Source organism: Ceratotherium simum, chromosome 35, assembly GCF_057802395.1.
Source record: "Ceratotherium simum simum isolate JZ-2026a chromosome 35, ASM5780239v1, whole genome shotgun sequence".
In the NCBI taxonomy this organism is placed as follows: domain Eukaryota; kingdom Metazoa; phylum Chordata; class Mammalia; order Perissodactyla; family Rhinocerotidae; genus Ceratotherium; species Ceratotherium simum.
This window is the reverse complement of record NC_141934.1, coordinates 9,670,360-9,687,722: the sequence shown is the minus strand read 5'-3', so window position 1 is coordinate 9,687,722 and position 17,363 is coordinate 9,670,360. Positions and strand designations below refer to the sequence as shown.

Below are 17,363 nucleotides of genomic sequence, written 5' to 3'. Positions count from 1 at the left end.
ATACAGAGAGTATTCTTTTGGAAGGGCGAGGCAAAGAGGGCTCTTGTATGTCTCAGCATGTACACTGCCTTTGACTGGATGGTAAGACATCCCAAGGGCTCTGCTCTAGGTTTTAGTCTTTATTCTACCAAGATTATGGTTTATGAAGCGTAGAGAAGAACCACTTTCATACTAGCTGTCTAGAAAAGGCATTGCCTCTTTTTGGGTTTTCCATGGCCATTATTGGGTTATTGTCTCCTATTGAGTTTTCTATGGCCCAGTTCTGAGCTAGACCTGAATCAGAAAAGGAAAGTTCACTTTTTTCTCCACCAGGCCATCATGTATCTATGAATTAAAAGCCCACCTACATAACTGAGGCTGTTGGTAATGATTGAGTGGTTAGCACTGGGATGCTTGTGACTTTGGGTTGGGTTGTAGAGCTCCATGGTAGAGGTGTAGACTCTCTCTTTAGAATGCTGTTTTTGTTCTTGCCCTGAATTCAGCCATTTCCTTTAAAAAAAAACAAACAATTTAAGAGATTTTCATACAATAAACTAACCATTTAAAGATTCAAAATGCAGAACCTTTCATCACCCCTGAAAGTTTCTTGTCCCTTGACAGTCCATCCCTTCCTCCACCCCAGCCCCAGACAATCACTGATATGCTTTCTGTCACTATAGATAAGTTTACATTTTCTGGAATTCTATATACATGGAAACATGCATTATGTACCGTTTTTGGGGGGAGAGGAGGACATCTGGGTTATTTTATTCAGCATGATGTTTTTGAGGTTCATCCATGTTGTAGCATGCATCAGTGTTTTGTTGCTTTTTCTTGCTGAGTAGTGTTCCATTGTGTGGTTATACCACATTTTATTTATTCATTTACTTGTTGATGGATATTGGATTGTTTCCACTCTTTGGCTTTCATAAATAAATGTGCTGTGGCTGTCTGAGTATAAGATTTGTGTGGACAAATGTTTTCATTTCTCTTGTGTAAATACCTAGGAGTGGAATGGCTGGATTACCTGTTAGGTGTATGTTTTACTTTATAGGAAACTGCTGTGCTCGCTTCGGCAGCACATATACTAAAATTAGAATGATACAGAGAAGATGAGCGTGGCCCCTGTGCAAGGATGACATACAAATTTGTGAAGCGTTCTATATTTTTGAAAGGGGTGATTAGGCATATGTGTATGGTGATGGATTTTAATTAGTCTTTGGGTGGTGAATATGATGTAATCTACACAGAAATCAAAATATGATGTACACCTGAAATTAAAAAAAAAAGAAATGGCCAGACTGTTTTCCAGAGTTGCTGTGCCACTTTGCATTCCCAAAAGCAGTGTATAAGAGTTCCTGTTGGGGCCAGCCCTGTGGTGTAGCGGTTAAGTGCGCACGCTCCGCTACTGGCGGCCTGGGTTTGGATCCCGAGTGTGCACTGACACACCGCTTCTCCGACCGTGCTGAGGCCACGTCCCACATACAGCAACTAAGAAGGATGTGCAACTATGACATACAACTATCTACTGGGGCTTTGGGGAGAAAAAGGGAAAAGAAAGGAGGAGGATTGGCAATAGATGTTAGCACAGGGGCGGTCTTCCTCACACACACACAAAAAAACAGTTCCTGTTGCTCCACATCCTTGCCAACAGTTTGTGTTATCAGTCTTTTAATTTCAGCCATTCTAGTGGGTATGTAGTGGTATCTTGTTGTGGTTTTATTTTTTATTTCTCTGATGAGTCATGATGTCGAGCATCTTTTTATGTTTATTTGGCATTCCTGTCTTTTCTTTGTGAAGTGTCTATTTAAATCTTTTACCCATTTTTAACATGGGTTGTGTTCCTATTATTGAGTTTTAAGAGTTCTTTATATATTCTGGATAATACTCCTCAGTCTTCTTTTGAATCTTTTAGTCATTTGTATATCTTCCTAGTCAAGTAAGAAAGTGTTTTAAAACTGAACTTTTAGTGTTTAAAACTGAACTCACTCTAAAACAAACCTATTCTGCCATTCTTCCTCATCTCGGGTAATAGCAGTTCTATCCTTGGAGTCATTCTTGACTCCTCTCTTTCTCCCCCAACCACGTCCAAGCCATTGACAAATTCTGCTGGCTCTACCTTCAAGATACATTCAGAATCCAACCACTTTCCACCACCTCTGCTTGTACTACCCTGTTCCAACCCACCATCATTTATCCTCTGAATTATTGCAAGAGCCTTCATCTACTCCCAAATTCCTGCCGCTGCCCCTACCCCATCTTTTCTCAAAGGTAGCAGCCGGAGTAATCCTGTTAAAACATAAGTGAGACCATGTTACTACTCTGTTCAGAATCTACCACTGATTTCCCAATGATTTACGAAGGCTTGTAAAATCCTTCGTGGTTTGGCCTGCTGTAACCTCTCTCTCCTTTTCTCCTCCCACTCTCCATCCCCCTTGCTCACTCTGTTCCAGCCACGCTAGCCTCCTTGCTGTTCTTCAGACATGCCAGACCTGCCTCAGGTTTTTTGCACTTGCTGCTGTTCCCTCTGTCTGGAATAATTTTCTTCCCCCAGGCATGACTCACTCCCCTTATCTCCTTTTAGTGTTTGTTTAAATATCACCTTCTGCTCAGTGTATACGTTTAATTTTGAATCACTTCCCTTTACCCCCTGGTTGCAAACACCAAGTATAAAAAGAAAATTAAAGATGTAATTATGCTCAAAAACAAGATAAGCATATCTAGGGGAAAAAATAGAACAGAAATACAAAGCAAAGATGGATGCTGAAGCCACAGTCCTGTTGTGCTGTGAGTCTGAAGTTGGCAGTGGTGCACTGCTCCACACCGGTGGGGCAGTGGGAACTAAAAGTAGCCCATGTGGGGAGGGGACTGGAGCCAGACTTACTGCTTAAAACCAAGGTCTAGGATGGGCTGCTCCAGCTATGAAAGGAGGTTAAAAACATTCAAGACAATTACTGCTCTGGGTGAAACCTAGGGCGGTAGGAAGAAACAGATACAGCCTGGCAGCTCACACTTGGGCCAAGGCCACCTGGAGGCCTGAGGCCTGAAGTTTACAGCATGGCTGCGTCCTGGGGGCCCTGATCTGTCAGTACAAGACCTTTTCTAGGCTTAGGGATCATGGGAGAAGTAACCACTGTGGGAGGAGGGGTGCAGAAAAGACCCCCAATTCCCATCCCACCTCACCCACTCCCACTCAATTAACTCTTACTCCTTGGGTTTGCAAACCAAAATAACAAAGCATCTAAGGAGAACTAACTCTACGAAGATAGCCAACAAAATCAACAATGAGAAATTAATTTGTTCGAGATTAAATGAAAATAGAACGGTCTGACAATGACTGTATAATGCATGTTTAGAAGTATTAGAGATGAGGGCCGGCTCCGTGGCTTAGTGGTTAAGTGCGCGCGTTCTGATGCTGGCGGCCCGGGTTCGGATCCCGGGCGCACCCCGAGGCACCACATCTCCGTCCAACCCGAGGCCGAGTCCCGCGTACAGCAACTAGAAGGATGTGAACCTACGACATACAACTATCTACTGGGGCTTTGGGGGGAAAAAATGAATAAATAAAATCTTAAAAAAAAAAAAAAAGTATTAGAGATGAAAGAGGGAATTACAGCTATAAGAAAGAATAAGAAAATATGAAACACGACTGGCAGAAAGGAAATATTAATAGGTAGATGTGAAAAAGAGTAACATACGAAAGTTGGAAATGAAAGATAGGCCTTGAAATTTAAATCTTAATAAGTGAAACTCCAAACCAGACAAAGATGCGGATAGGATTAGTGAATCAGAAGATATGCTGAAGATTTTACCCAGAATACAGTAGAGGAGGAGTAAAAATATTTTGACAGAGTACGTGGGTGACATGGAGGGCAGACCTAAAGCCTCTCACACAGATCTGCTAGGTGTTCTAGAGGAAGAGAGTAAGGGTGATAGCAGATTCAGCACTATTCAGAGAGATGAAGGCTAAGAATTTTCCAGAAACAATATAAGACATGAGTTTTCAGATAGAAAACACACACAGAGTGCTTTGCTTAACAAGATGAATTAAAATAAATCCACAAGTCCACCCCCAGACATGTTGCAGTGAAATAGTCCAACATAGGGATAAAGCAAAAATCTCCAAAACTACCACAAGAGAGAAGCTAGATGACCTACAAGGAAGTAACAATTTAAGGTAGTCATTTTTTTTTTTTTTTTTTTTTTTACTGTCTGCACTTCTACTTCATCTCAAGCCTTAATCCTAAATACTAAGGCAGTAGGTTATTGCTTACACTCCAGTTGAAAGGTTTGCTCTTAGGCAGCCACAAATTTAGTCTCATTGAATGGGGAGAGGACCTGTGTTTGAGTGGCCACCCTCTGTTACATACTGTATTGGAAGTTCTGCAAGTTGGGGTGTTTCTTCCCGTGTTTTACAGATGAAGAACCTCGAGGCTCAGAGAGGCCAAATGACATGCCCAAGGCCACGGCTGTAAGAGATGAGTTCAGGCTGTGGCCCAGATCCTATGCTCTGTACACCTCTCCTCGGGTGTAAATCAGCTAAGCAGACATCCCGAGTGATCTGGAGTTAGTTCTCCAAGCTTAGGTGTAAGTTAAAGATCTCTTGCTGCAGCTCCTATTGTAGTGGATGATCTTTTTCTCCAGAGTTGTGAGTGGTCTCCTGGCTTCTGGCTATGGGTCAGCTGCATTCTGATGAAGGAGATGGAAAGATAGCTGGTTGTCCTCCTGTACCAACAAACAGACTAATCAAATACGTGATGTATTCCCTGCACCACCTCGCAGTTAAAAAAAAAAAAAGACTTATTTCTTGTATTAACATGTTGCTAGACCAAGTTAGCACATTTATTATTTGCTATTATGTATTACTTTTTTCTTCAGGTTAGGGAAATTGATGCAGATTGGTAGTTTTCTTCCTTTCATGGTAGTTTTCTTCCTTTCAAGGTATCTTTTGGTACAGTGTTGAAATTCAAACATTTCATTTTTTACATCTTCCCCCTTCAGTTAGACAAGGACCTGAGAGCTTTGCAGAGGTAGGAACTAGGCTTTTGCCAGTCAGGGTTTTGGGCAAAAATATCTGCAAGTAGACAGGAGACATATTAGGAAGATCACTGATTTATGGAGTGGGTCGAGTGTGCTCGAGATGGTGGTGCTATGGATGGATTTATTGTGTATAAAGTCGTTAAGTTTATGCTTTCTTAAGAAATCAAGGGATTGAGATGTAAAACAGTAATTTATCAGACACTTGGGCATTTACAAAATAGCCTAAGAAACAGTATTTCCGTCTCTGGAGATTTCCTGCCAGATGTGACCACTATCCTGGGTTTGGTACTTTCATTTCTGTTCCCACATCTATCTTAATTGATCCAGCATTTGGCTGAATGTATTGTGGACATTTGCGTGTTCCTAAATTTGGGCCTTTGGCCTGTGGAGGCAGAGCATCATGAAACTCAGTTTGTCCTTCTCTCTAACTGTGAACGTGGCGTATATACTCTGGCACCCCCTAGACTGGATCACCCATCACTTCTAGAGGCCATTATCTAGATCCCTGCCAGCCCTTCTCTTTGTCTCATTGTTATTTTTTTTTTTTTTTTTTAACCTCAGGCTTAACCAGATGACTAGGAAGATATTAGGACAGGAACCATCCTTAGCACTTCGATTGGGTAAAACATGTTACTTTCTTTTTAGCAGCAAGACAGTGAAGAGAATATGTTTGATGTCTGCTGCGGCAGGGTGGTAAAGAGCCCGGGCTCACAGGCTGCCTGGGGTTAAATCCCAGCTCTACCACTTTCTTGTGTGTGACCTTGAGCAAATCACTAAACTTCTCTGTCTTGGGTTCCTCACCTACAAAACAAGAATACTAGGAATACCTTCCTCAAAGATTGTTAGGATCAAATGAATTAACACTTATAAAGCTAGTAAAACAGTGCCTAGAACACAACAAGCACACAATAAGTGTTAGCAGCTATTATTATTATCACTGATGTTTTAGTGCCAGGCACTGCTTGGGAAGTTTAATGTGTTATCGCGAATCTTCATAACAACCTTATAATGTCAGTATTGGTATCCTTATGTGTGGATGACGAAACTGAGATGGAAAGAATTCTATCTATGCTAGGAGGCCCACCCAGGAGGCATTGATTGGTCTGTGTGGGCCTACGGCTCTGCTTGTTGCTCTGGACCCTGCTGCCCTCTCTTTTAACAGGCCCTAGGAAGCAGCCCTGTCCTCTTGCCCAAAGCTTTGGTACAATCAAAGTGAGAGCTGGGTGCACCCTTTAGTCAAGCACATGACAAGGCAAGCCAAGGCCTGACCAGTTCAGCTGGTAAAGGTACCATGAGCCACTTGTAGATTCAGACAATTTGTTACTTGCATAGACAGCAAAAGGAAGGGTAGACGAAGGTGCTGGCTCCCTATGGTCTTTGTCCCACACACCAAAAAAGTATGACACTAAAACAGAAGGGGCCAGATGACCACAGTGTGAATTGTGGGTTGCCCCGTTGCTGAGGAGTCAATTCTAGCCTACAACTAAACGATTTTACCCTCTGCACCTCTCTTCTGAGAGGTTCAGGCCAGGAAGCCTCATCTTCATCAGAACCCGGGAGATAATGAAACACTGTCTCATGACAGCCTCTCGGGAGACAGGGAGGTGAATGGGACCATGGCCTTGAAGTGCACCTTACGATCCCCCCACTGCCCCAAGTCCTCTCTTGTTCATCGAGGATCATAGGCGTTCAAGCCTTTGCCTGTGTGGCCCATGTGGATACACGCAAGGGTGGCATGGCTGAGCCTTTCCCCTCTCCCCTCTCGCCCACAGGCCCACAGTCTCTTATCCTTTGACCTGAAGCTCTTGGGTCCCCTTTTCTGACTTCTCTCGTGATACACACCAAGGCTAGTGAGCTTTCTAGGAATAAATGTCAAGTTTACTCAACCTTGAAGATAGAGACACACATGGAGTATCTGTTATACACACTCACACAACATGGCCTTACCCTCACTTAGAAACACCATAAATACAGGTTTCTTTGTATGTGAACTGAGAGCCACGTGGTTTGTTTAGTTGGTAGCCTTGAACTTAGACACTACAAAAACCTGTCCATCAGTCTGACACCTAAGAACCGAGTAGTTGAAGACTCCAGGAGCTTGTCCCCTGCACGCCCCCCTAACCTAGTGCCCTAGAATGTTGGGGGGTGGGGGATGGTAACACAAAGCAAAGGATCTCAATAACAAAAAGTCCAGAGGGCCTTTTTAGTCATCCATCTCTGGTATCAAATGCCGGTCACTGTGCTAAATTTTTAAGGTGCCCTTTTGCTAACGAGTGTGGGTTTAGAGAGTGGCTTGAACAAAATCGGCCAGGGCAGACCCAGCCTGGGTTATTACCTCCACTTTTCTTTGAGCAAGAACTTTTATAGGAGATGTAATAAACCATAGGTAGCTTAATGAGGTGAGGAATGGGCAAGAAACTGTCCTAGCTTGTGCTAATAATTCCTGATATATAGTGGCTGTCTCCAAGGAGCCTGAAGCACAGCTCAGACATTATCTCATTAATCCTCCCCAAACCCCCATGGGGTAGGCAGGTGGCAGGCATTCCCCTTACTCTCAAGATCAGAGAGAATGGGGTGCTTATGCGACTTGCTCAAGGTCATACAGGGTGGCAAAGCCCAGCATAAAATTTATTGCTTTAATGTTTGAGCCTGTGGTTTCCTCTCCTCCTTATCCCCCCTCCCCTCCATTAACAAACTAGCAGGAATTTTTTTTTTTTTTTTTTTGGTGAGGAGATCAGCCCTGTGCTAACATCCGCCAATCCTCCTCTTTTCCTGCCGAGGAAGACGGCCCCGGGCCAACATCTGTGCCCATCTTCCTCCACCCTACATGGGACGCCGCCACAGCATGGCGTGCCAAGCAGTGCGTCGGTGCGCGCCCGGGATTCGAACCAGCGAACCCCGGGCCGCCGCAGCGGAGCACGCGCACTTAACCGCTTGCGCCACCGGGCCGGCCCCCCTAGCAGGAATATTTTAATCAGGTGCTTCTCAACAAGTGTCCCTTCCCAAAGTGCTCTGGTTTGGAAACTCACCAGGGCAATTACAGAGAAGCAGGGATGGAATGGGGTGAATCTGTAGCCTGTGGGTGTAGCTAGTGAGTCCTCAAGGAGCTGAAGGTGCCCTACTCCCTCCCGCGGGGTTCTTGCCCGCTCTGGATTTATCACTGCTGTCCTGCTTTCATGCATTCTTTGTGGTGGGTTTCTTGCTTGATTACATGGTCTTGGGGATGTTGAATGGGGCTAGTTCCATGTCCACCCCACTCTCCTTTCACTGATCCTCCTGTTTTCACTCTGTTCATGGCACTGGCTAGAGCTCTTTCCCTCTTAGGCAGTACACTGTAATATACCTCCCCCCCCCCCCCCCGCCTTGGAATCCTAATTTATTAAGTATATTGGCTTCTGCCATCTCATTCAGGTGGTGCAGGTGCCATCCCTCTTTTACAGATGAGGAAACTACCTCGGGGCTGCGTCCTTTTCATCACAACATGCCGCTGAGGGTAATTGGAGTTTTGCCCTACTGTTTTTTTTTTCTTTTCTCTTTTAAATTGCCCTTTATTTGTGTAACTCTTTAATAACAGCTTTATTGAGATATAATTCACATACATACATTCACCTGTATGGAATGTACAATTCAGTGGTTTTTAGTATATTCACAGAGTTGTACACCATCGCCACAATCAATTTTAGAACATTTAAATCATCTCAGAAAGAAACCTTGTACTTTTTAGCTCCTCCTCCCATCCTCCCATTCCTCCACCCTCCAGCCGTAAGCAACCACTAATCTACTTTCTGTCTCTATAGATTTCCCTATTCTGGACTTTCATATGAATAGAGTGATACAAGATGTGGACATTTGTGACTGGCTTCTTTCACTCAGTAATGTTCTCAAGGTTCACTCATGTCGTGGCATGTATCAGTACTCTGTTCCTTTTTATAGCCAAATAATATTCCATTGTATGGGTATACCACATTTTGTTTACCTGTTCACCCATTGATGGACATTTGGGTTATTTCTACCTTTTGGTTATTATGAATAACGTTATTATAACCATGTACAAGTTTTTGTGTGGATGTATGTTTTCATTTCTCTTGGTTATATAGCTAGGAGTGGAATTGCTGGGTCAGATGGTAACTCGATGTTTAATCATTTGAGGAACTACCTGATTGTTTCAAAAGCAGCTGCACCATTCTGTATTCCCACCAGCAGTGTATGAGGGCTCTCATTTCTCCACATCCTAGACAACACTTAGTATTTTCTGTCCTGATTACAGCCATCCTAGTGGGTGTGAGGTGGTGTCTCATTGTGGTTTTGATTTGCGTTTCCTTGATAGCTAGTGACGTTGAGCAGCTTTTCATGTGCTTATTGGCATTTGCATATCTTTTTTGGAGAAATATCTATTCAAATCCTTTGCCCTTTTTTTTTTTTTTTTTTTTTGGTGAGGAAGATCAGCCCTGAGCTAACACTCCATGCCAATCCTCCTCTTTTTGCTGAGGAAGACTGGCCCTGGGCTAACATCGGTGCCTGTCTTCCTCCACTTTATATGGGACACCGCCACAGCATGGCCTGACAAGCAGTGCATCAGTGCGCGCCCAGGATCCGAACCCGGGCTGCCAGCAGTGGAGCGCACACACTGAACCACTACGCCACCAGGCCGGCCCCCATTTGCCCATTTTTTAATTGGATAATTTGTCTTTTTATTGTTGGGTTGTAAGAATTGTGTCTATATTCTAGTCCCTTATCAGGTATGTGATTTGCACATATTTTCTTCCATTCTGTGGGTTGTCTTTTCACTTTCTTGATGGTGTCTTTTGCAGCACAAAAGTTTTTAATTTTGTCGGAAGTACAGTTGATCTGTTTTTTCTTTGGTTGCTTGTGCTTTTGGTGTCATGTCTATTTCCCCACTTCCCACTTGCCAGGCACATGGGCCCACTTTGTATTTAATCCTCAGGAATACACACACAGTGGGCAGAATCAGCACTGCCCTTCAGATGGAGAAACAAAGCTTGGAGGTTACATGACTCTTCCAAGGCCACACAGAAGTTAAGTGGCAGTGTTGGGATCCACCCTGGCCAGTGGCTCAAAGCCCATGTCCAGCATAGTGTGGCACCAGCACAGTTCCCTCATGGTATCGGCGTAGAATGACGGGCTCTGCTCTTATGCTGGACGCTCAAGTGTCTGCTCTTACCACTGTGTTAAGAATGCCCTTCTCGGGGCTGGCCCCGTGGCTTATCGGTTAGGTGATCGCACTCCAATGCTGGCAGCCCGGGTTCGGATCCCAGGCGTGCACCGACGCACCGCTTGTCCAGCCATGCTGAGGCCGCGTCCCACATACAGCAACTAGAAGGATGTGCAACTGTGACATACAACTATCTACTGGGGCTTTGGGGGAAAAATAAATAAATAAAATTAAAAAAAAAAAAGAATGCCCTTCTCAGAACAGTTACTTGGCAAATGTTGGATTATTCCTCCCATTTTACTTTCTGTGTTATTCCAATTAAAGAGACTTTCCAAATAAAAATAAACTTAGAATCTTGATTGAGAGCTAATGAACCTACCTCTCAAAGGCCTTCCTTTCTTTGTATTCAGAAAACTACTCACGATTTCAGTAAGCTGGGCTTATTACATCCATTGGTTCTTTGTAAGAAATTCCTTAAATCTCAAGAGTCATTGTCTTTATTTTATAAAGAACCCCTAACTTGTACTTTTGTAATACTTGGGGATGTATTTTTTCGGGCATATGGTGAAAGGATTTTTAGCTTTGTTTTTGTTTTTGTCCGCCTGTTTTGTGTGTGTTGAAGAAAGAAAACGAAATTATGGTGTAACTGGTAGAGTATTTCTATGCTCAGGTGGTCCTCTTGGACAAGCTGGAAGTGTTAGCATAACCAGAGCTACACTGCTGTCATCATTGATTAGAAAAGTGTTTATTGTTGACACCACCCTGTATGCTGGTTTAAACCTTTCTCTTGTGTTTTTCTCTCGGAGCACTTGCAGGCAGCCTGTGCCTGCCTTGGCAGCTAGCGTACGCGCGTGGTGCCTGGCTCTCCAGCATACACAGAGAGCTTTCTCGAGGGTGCGCTCAGCCCTGCTGGACCAGCTATAGGTGTCGTTTTGTACATAAACTGTTCATGGCACTTTTTATATCATATTATCTTCATCATTGTCGTCTTATGGTTATATAATATCCCATGAATTAATCACTTTTTTTTGCTTGATTATATAGTTGGGTGGGGGGAGGTGCGTTGTTTTCTAAGTTTTCAGGGTTTGGAGAAGGACTGCTTGAACATTTCATCACGTAAAGTTACTTCTTTGTTTTGGATTACTTCCTCAGGATCTATTCTAAAAATGGAATTAGGGGAGAAAGAAAGACATAAGGAGCTTGGTTTGTTGCACATTGCTGGACCGATTACCCTCAAATGGAGCTGATTGCAGTATGGCCAGGTGTGTTCGCATACACCTTACAGCCCTCCCTCAGTGGGGTTTAGCACTGGTTCACTTTGGTGATTTTGCTGTGCATTAATCAGCAACAAGGTTGATGGTTTTTTTTTTTTTTTAAGATTTTATTTATTTATTTTTCCCCCCAAAGCCCCAGTAGATAGTTGTATGTCATAGTTGCACGTCCTTCTACTTGCTGTATATGGGACGCGGCCTCAGCATGGCCGGAGAAGCAGTGCGTGCGCCCGGGATCCGAACCCAGGCCGCCAGCAGCGGAGCGTGTGCACTTAACCGCTAAGCCACGGGGCTGGCCCAGGTTGATAGTTTTTCTGTTCTTACTATAAGCTATTTATATACATCCCTAAACTCTCTGTCATTTCATTCCTTTCTGTTATATCTTTATTTTGTTACAGATCGTATGGAGAAGTTTTAAGAATGCACTGTTCTTTCTCCCCCTTTGTTGCTGCCTATCTTATCAATTGTCCTAAAGGAATTCCCTTAACTTGTGTTGCCTCTCATCTTTTCTTAGAACAACTTATGGATGGCCAAACTGAACATTTTTCTACATTGCTATCCACTTGTTCCAACAGGATTTATTAAATACTTCCTTTATACATCCTTATGTTACTCCTGGTTTGTGTCATATTAAGATCTTATAAAAATTTAAATGTGTTTTTAGAATTTCATTTCCACCTTTTTTTTTCTAGTTTCAGACTGGCATTATGTAGTTTTAATGATTTGTTGGTTTATAGTATTCTTTTTAAATCTGGAAGAATGAGAATTCCACTTTTACCCTTTCCCCTCCAACATATTTCTTCTTGATTTAATACGTCTTTGGTGCATGTAAGCACCTAATCCTTACCTTTTTATAATACGAACAGTCAAGTGTCGTTTATTAAGTTGCCTTGCAATTTGAAGTAAAACTCTGTCAGTGAATTTCTGTGTAGAGATCAATACTTGTCATCTGGTAGCTGTATGAATCATTTGGAGTCACTTTAAGAATGGATTTAGAATTAACTTTTGCTTAATGTTTTCAGATGCTTTTCTATAGTCTGTTGGATACTTAAAGAAAATTTGTCTTATGAAACATCTCCTTACCTATTTGAAATTGAAAATGGAAGTTCTAAATTGAGGTTTGTAAAGTCAGACATGAAATATACACAGTGTCATTTTTAAGTTTCAATATAATTATCTGACAAAATGAAATTCCAGGGGATGGGAGATATACAAGTGAGAAGGTGGATTTGAAATACTTGCTGCTTTCCCCGGGTCCTGATGTAGGTGACTTCTTGGTTGTTCTTTTGATACAGAGGAACCAAATAGGATAGAGCTTGTTCTTGGTTTTTCTCTAAAAAGTGACACCCACTACAGGAGACTCCAGCTTAGTGTTCTGAAAACCAGAGCCCTCAGGGAAGAAATGCTGGTCTAAGCCTCAGGCAATTCCCATTTGGAAGTTTCCAGCAAACAGCAGCAACAGCCAGATCCTTTTCTGTGCCTGGCGCAATTTCCATCCCCATTGCTGTGACAACAGGGGAAAAAACTGTATTCAGGTACTTCTGGATTCTAGATCCAGAAAAAGGTTTAGGCTAGGTTTGTTCAAAATGCAAATAAAGTTGTCTGTTTCTTTGTACATAGAAGAGAAAAAAATAATCCTTATGATTCAGGAGAGAAATGGGTGGGGCCGTCCTTTCCATTCTTTCACATAAATTATATGTCTTGATTCTAGCCACTACACCTTTTAAGAAAAGGTCTGTTGTTTCATGTGAAATTCTGTACCATAGTGGCGCTCTACCCTGGCCGAAAGCGGCAGAAGGACAAAAGGAAGGAAGTTTCCCTTTTAAATCCCCAGCAATTTTTCGCTGAGATAATATTACAGAGTGAAATGTCTCTCCTCGTATTAGTTCCGTGTTTGGCTCCTGTGTAACAGTAACCCACTTAGAAGTAGGCGGCCCTTTTGAAGTTATTTTAAACTTTCAGTGGAGTGTAGAGATATTGTAACCTTGGATAAGAACACCACCAGCCCCAGTTTCAGTTTTGCCCTTTCAGACATGTGGAAAGTGCACCAGCATATCTCAAGGATTTTGTACTGAAAGCTTCTTAAAGAGCTGGTCTTGGTTTCAAAGCTTGGCTTGATGTACCATACTCAAGGGAACATAGTTCTGTTTCTCCAGATATTTAACCTTGTCTGACATAGTCTTTTGGCTTTGAAGTTCCGGTAGATTCTTTGTCCATTAACAAAACAGTGAAACCGTGATAGTCAACCTCTTTGGGCTTTGAAAAATTTGAAGAAGGACCATCTTCATATTTCAGCATAAAACCAGATGTTCGATACCTGCACTGATGGTGGGCAGGTATCTGCATTGCATGTTGTTGCCATTTTGCCCTAGCAGCTCCATGCGAGTGGGATGTTCAGTGCTTCTTCTAGAGACTATAGGATCTGTTTGTGTCTAGGAGAAAACTGGGGCTTCTCAGAAGAATCACCCTGGTTATTGTGTCTACCATCTCTATTACACCCAAACCCACACCATACTCTGGTGCCACCTGGGAGTCATTTTTGGTTGTGGGGTTGGTGAAGGCTGCTGGTTCTTTCTGCACCATGTCTTCCTGGGTCATCCCTGTGCTGTGTTCCCAGCCATCACAGCCCAGGTCCTGGATGGCTCCCAGAGCAGCCGTGCCAGACAGAGTCACCCGCTGAGTGTCCACTGTCCTATGCAGGTTGCCTGGGGGGGTCTCCCTTTGGCCTGATGGAATGCTTCCCTGCAGGACCCATAGAATCTGCTGGAACACCAGGAGGAAGGGAATTCTGTCTGGCAGTGCATATAAAGTTATAATATATATAATCAAAATAATGCATGTATATGTTTATAAAAAGGCAAAGAGTACTTCGTGGCTTATAATAAAAAAGAGCCTTCCTCTGTTCCACCCTTTGCCATCCCTGATTGCTATTCTCAGAGGCAACTATTTTCCATTATTTAGTGGTTTCTTCTGCTATTCACTTCTGTGAATATTTATAAATGTCTCTGAATCGTTTCTAAATAACATGCATAGGGGATGGCCTGCTTCGCTGTGGCGGCCCGGGGTTCGCCGGTTCGGATCCCGGGCGCGCACCGACACACGGCTTGTCAAGCCATGCTGTGGCAGCGTCCCATATAAAGTGGAGGAAGATGGGCACGGATGTTAGCCCAGGGCCAGTCTTCCTCAGCCAAAAGAGGAGGATTTGCAGATGTTAGCTCAGGGCTGATCTTCCTCACATAAACAAACAAACAAATAAATAAATAAATAACATGCATATGTTGCTGCTGCATATTTTCAGTCCATTTAAAAATTTTTTGACTTCCTGTTATGGAAGATGACAATTTTGTTTTCTTAACCTCCTCCCTCCTCTCCTCCCCGACAATACTCACACACTTCCCATCTCTACATTTTTCCAATAAAGTCACGCATCTCGTAACGATGTTTTGGTCAACGATGGACCGCATATGCGATGGTGGTCCCATAAGATTAGTACCATATAGCGTAGGTATGTAGTAGGCTATACCATCTAGCTTTGTGTCAGTACCCTCTGTGATGTTCACACAATGAGGAAATCACCTGACAACACATTTTTCAGAATGCATCCCCGTCGTTAAATGACACATGACTGTATAGTTATATCACAATTGTTTAGATTAGAATTTACATCATTATGGCTGTCTCTCTTCTCAACCAGGCCATGCAGGCCGTATCCTGATTGTGGTTTATAATTCTGGTGTAACTTTTTGTTTTTTTCTGGAGTTAATAATTGTCCCCCTCTCCCCACCACTTTACTTTGCTATATAATTATCACATTTCATTCTTTTGTTCAGAATTATAACACTCGTCTCAGTACTGTCAAACCCACTGGGTAATGACTCAGGTTGTTGTTGGTTGGTTGTTTATTTGTTGTTTGGCTCTCCTGCAGCCCTCATCCTTCTGGTCCCATCTGGACTAGTCCCTGGCAGGCTGATTGCATAGCTGTCATCCTGGGATTTCCCATCGCCATCAATTTCTCTTCTCTGTTGAATTCCCTGTGTCCTGGATCCCATGCCTGCCTCTTCCTTGGCTTATTCCCTTGTTTTGTTGGGGCTGGCGGCAGCTTCTGAGATTAGACATGGGTGGGGGAATTTGAGGTTTTTCTTTTTAGGAGGAGACATCCTCTATTCTTCTCCCTCCACTGCCCGTGTAAAGCGCTGTCATGAGCCTGCCTGAGTGAAGGGCAACAGTGTTGTATTCTCTGCATATAGAAAGCCTTAGCCGCCTCTGCATGCCCAGCTGCTGTGGTTCCACAGCAGGGTCAAGAAGGAACAGCCTTTGCTCCTATGCCATTGCCAGTAAATCTGTTTTGCCCTGGGAATGTTTTTGGTGACTTGGCATTCAACAACTATAAGAGCCGAGCCTTTTAAAGTTCATGCAGTAATTTGATTAAATCCTGACCTATTTGCTGGTCCTTCACTTAGCACAGCAGAGACCCAAGTGGCTTACCAAAAACAAAGCATGAGGCATGGCAGCAGGCCTGCCTCCAGGCCAAAGGCTCTTCAACCAGCAGTCACTTATTGAGCTCCTGTTGGGCACAAGGCTCTGGGTGGGATGAAAGGGGACCTCTGAGTAAGACTGTCCTTCTAGAAGCAGGTGCCCATCTTAGAAGGGAGGCTGAAGGAACTGTGATAAGCACCATACAGAGCATTTGGGAACAAAGAGGTGAAAGCAACTAGCTGTATTGGTGCATTCGAAAAGCTCCATGAAAGGGGTGACATTTAAGCTCGTCTTGAAGGACAGAGTATTCTAGGCAAAGGCATAAAGTGCAAGCAGACACTACAAGTCTAGAGAAAGTGAAGAAGGTGAGGGCTCTCCCATCGATTGAGTGTCTACTGTGTTGCTGTGGTCATGTATTTTATCTTATTTAATCCTTACAGCACCCTGTTGTGGCAGATGCTGTTGTCCCCATTTTACAGATGAGAAAATCGAGATTTATAGAAATCAAGTCATCTGCCCAAGGAGATGTGCCTTATAAGAGGCAGGAGTGAGGTTTAAGCACAGGATTGCATGATTCCAAAGCGCTCAGTCTTTCCATCCCAAAACACGCCTTTGAACAAAATCAGGAGTAAGAGAGCAAGAGCCACACTTCCTAATAATGTCAAACCTCCCAATGAAGCACTAACTGGGCATTTCCTTCAGTTGACTTAAGCAAAGACGTTGAGTGTCCCAAAGTTGTTGTTCTGATAGCACAAGACCAAAGTTATAGCACTGGACTTATTTTCTGTTATATCCTCGCACTTTAACTGTAGCTTCTTAATTATTTGCGTTGTTCTGTGGATCTCTCCCGGGAGTTTTGCTTGTCTTCTTGTTTCAGTCTGTCCTTCCCTTTCTCCAGTGTTCTCTGTGCCATGAGTTTTGTGACGTTCCATTCTAGGTTTCCAATTCTATTTGATTTTTTCTTTATGTTTTTCATTAATAGTTCTTTCTGACGTCCCTGAGTTCTTACACACAAGTCAGCCATTTTTAACCTTCTTAAAAATATTAACCTTCTTAAAAATCAAAAACTTCTTAAATTTCAAACATTTGATCAAGTAAACCCCACTCATCCAAACATTTTGAGAAAATAAACTCAGAAATGCCTATGTTTTAAATGCTTGTGTGCTACATTAAGTTCAAAGTTAACATGCTTGAACATCGTTCACTGATGTATCACTTTCCCTAGACTTGGCACATTTGTTTGTGCAGTATTATGCCTTTGCCTGGAATATTGCATCCTTTGAGACAGGTCAGTTTGTGAATGAATATTTTCATGTTATCGCTACTTGTGCTTCCTTATAAAACATTCTACTGACCTCATAACTTGGAGCGGTTGGGGAAAGAGAACCCCAGGGTGTAAAAGGTTGGAGACCTGGGGTGGCAGG

General features: G+C 43.1%; 1 protein-coding gene and 1 non-coding gene across 5 annotated transcripts in view; both read left to right on the top strand.

Annotated features, from left to right (window-relative positions):
- Positions 1-17,363, top strand: part of ZNRF3 (zinc and ring finger 3) — a 148,646-nt gene that overhangs the window by 65,071 nt on the left and 66,212 nt on the right. The window contains exon 1 of one of the 4 annotated variants that reach the window (XM_087424010.1): positions 11,352-11,454. The exons of the other annotated variants lie outside the window; for them this stretch is intronic. The gene's annotated coding sequence lies outside the window, so the exon portion shown is untranslated. Of the gene's footprint in view, positions 1-11,351; positions 11,455-17,363 lie in introns of those variants that run through there. 4 annotated transcript variants of the gene reach the window in all.
- On the top strand, positions 1,043-1,149 carry LOC147912450 (U6 spliceosomal RNA). Its single transcript, XR_015549992.1, has one exon. It is a non-coding gene; the product is annotated as a U6 spliceosomal RNA (small nuclear RNA).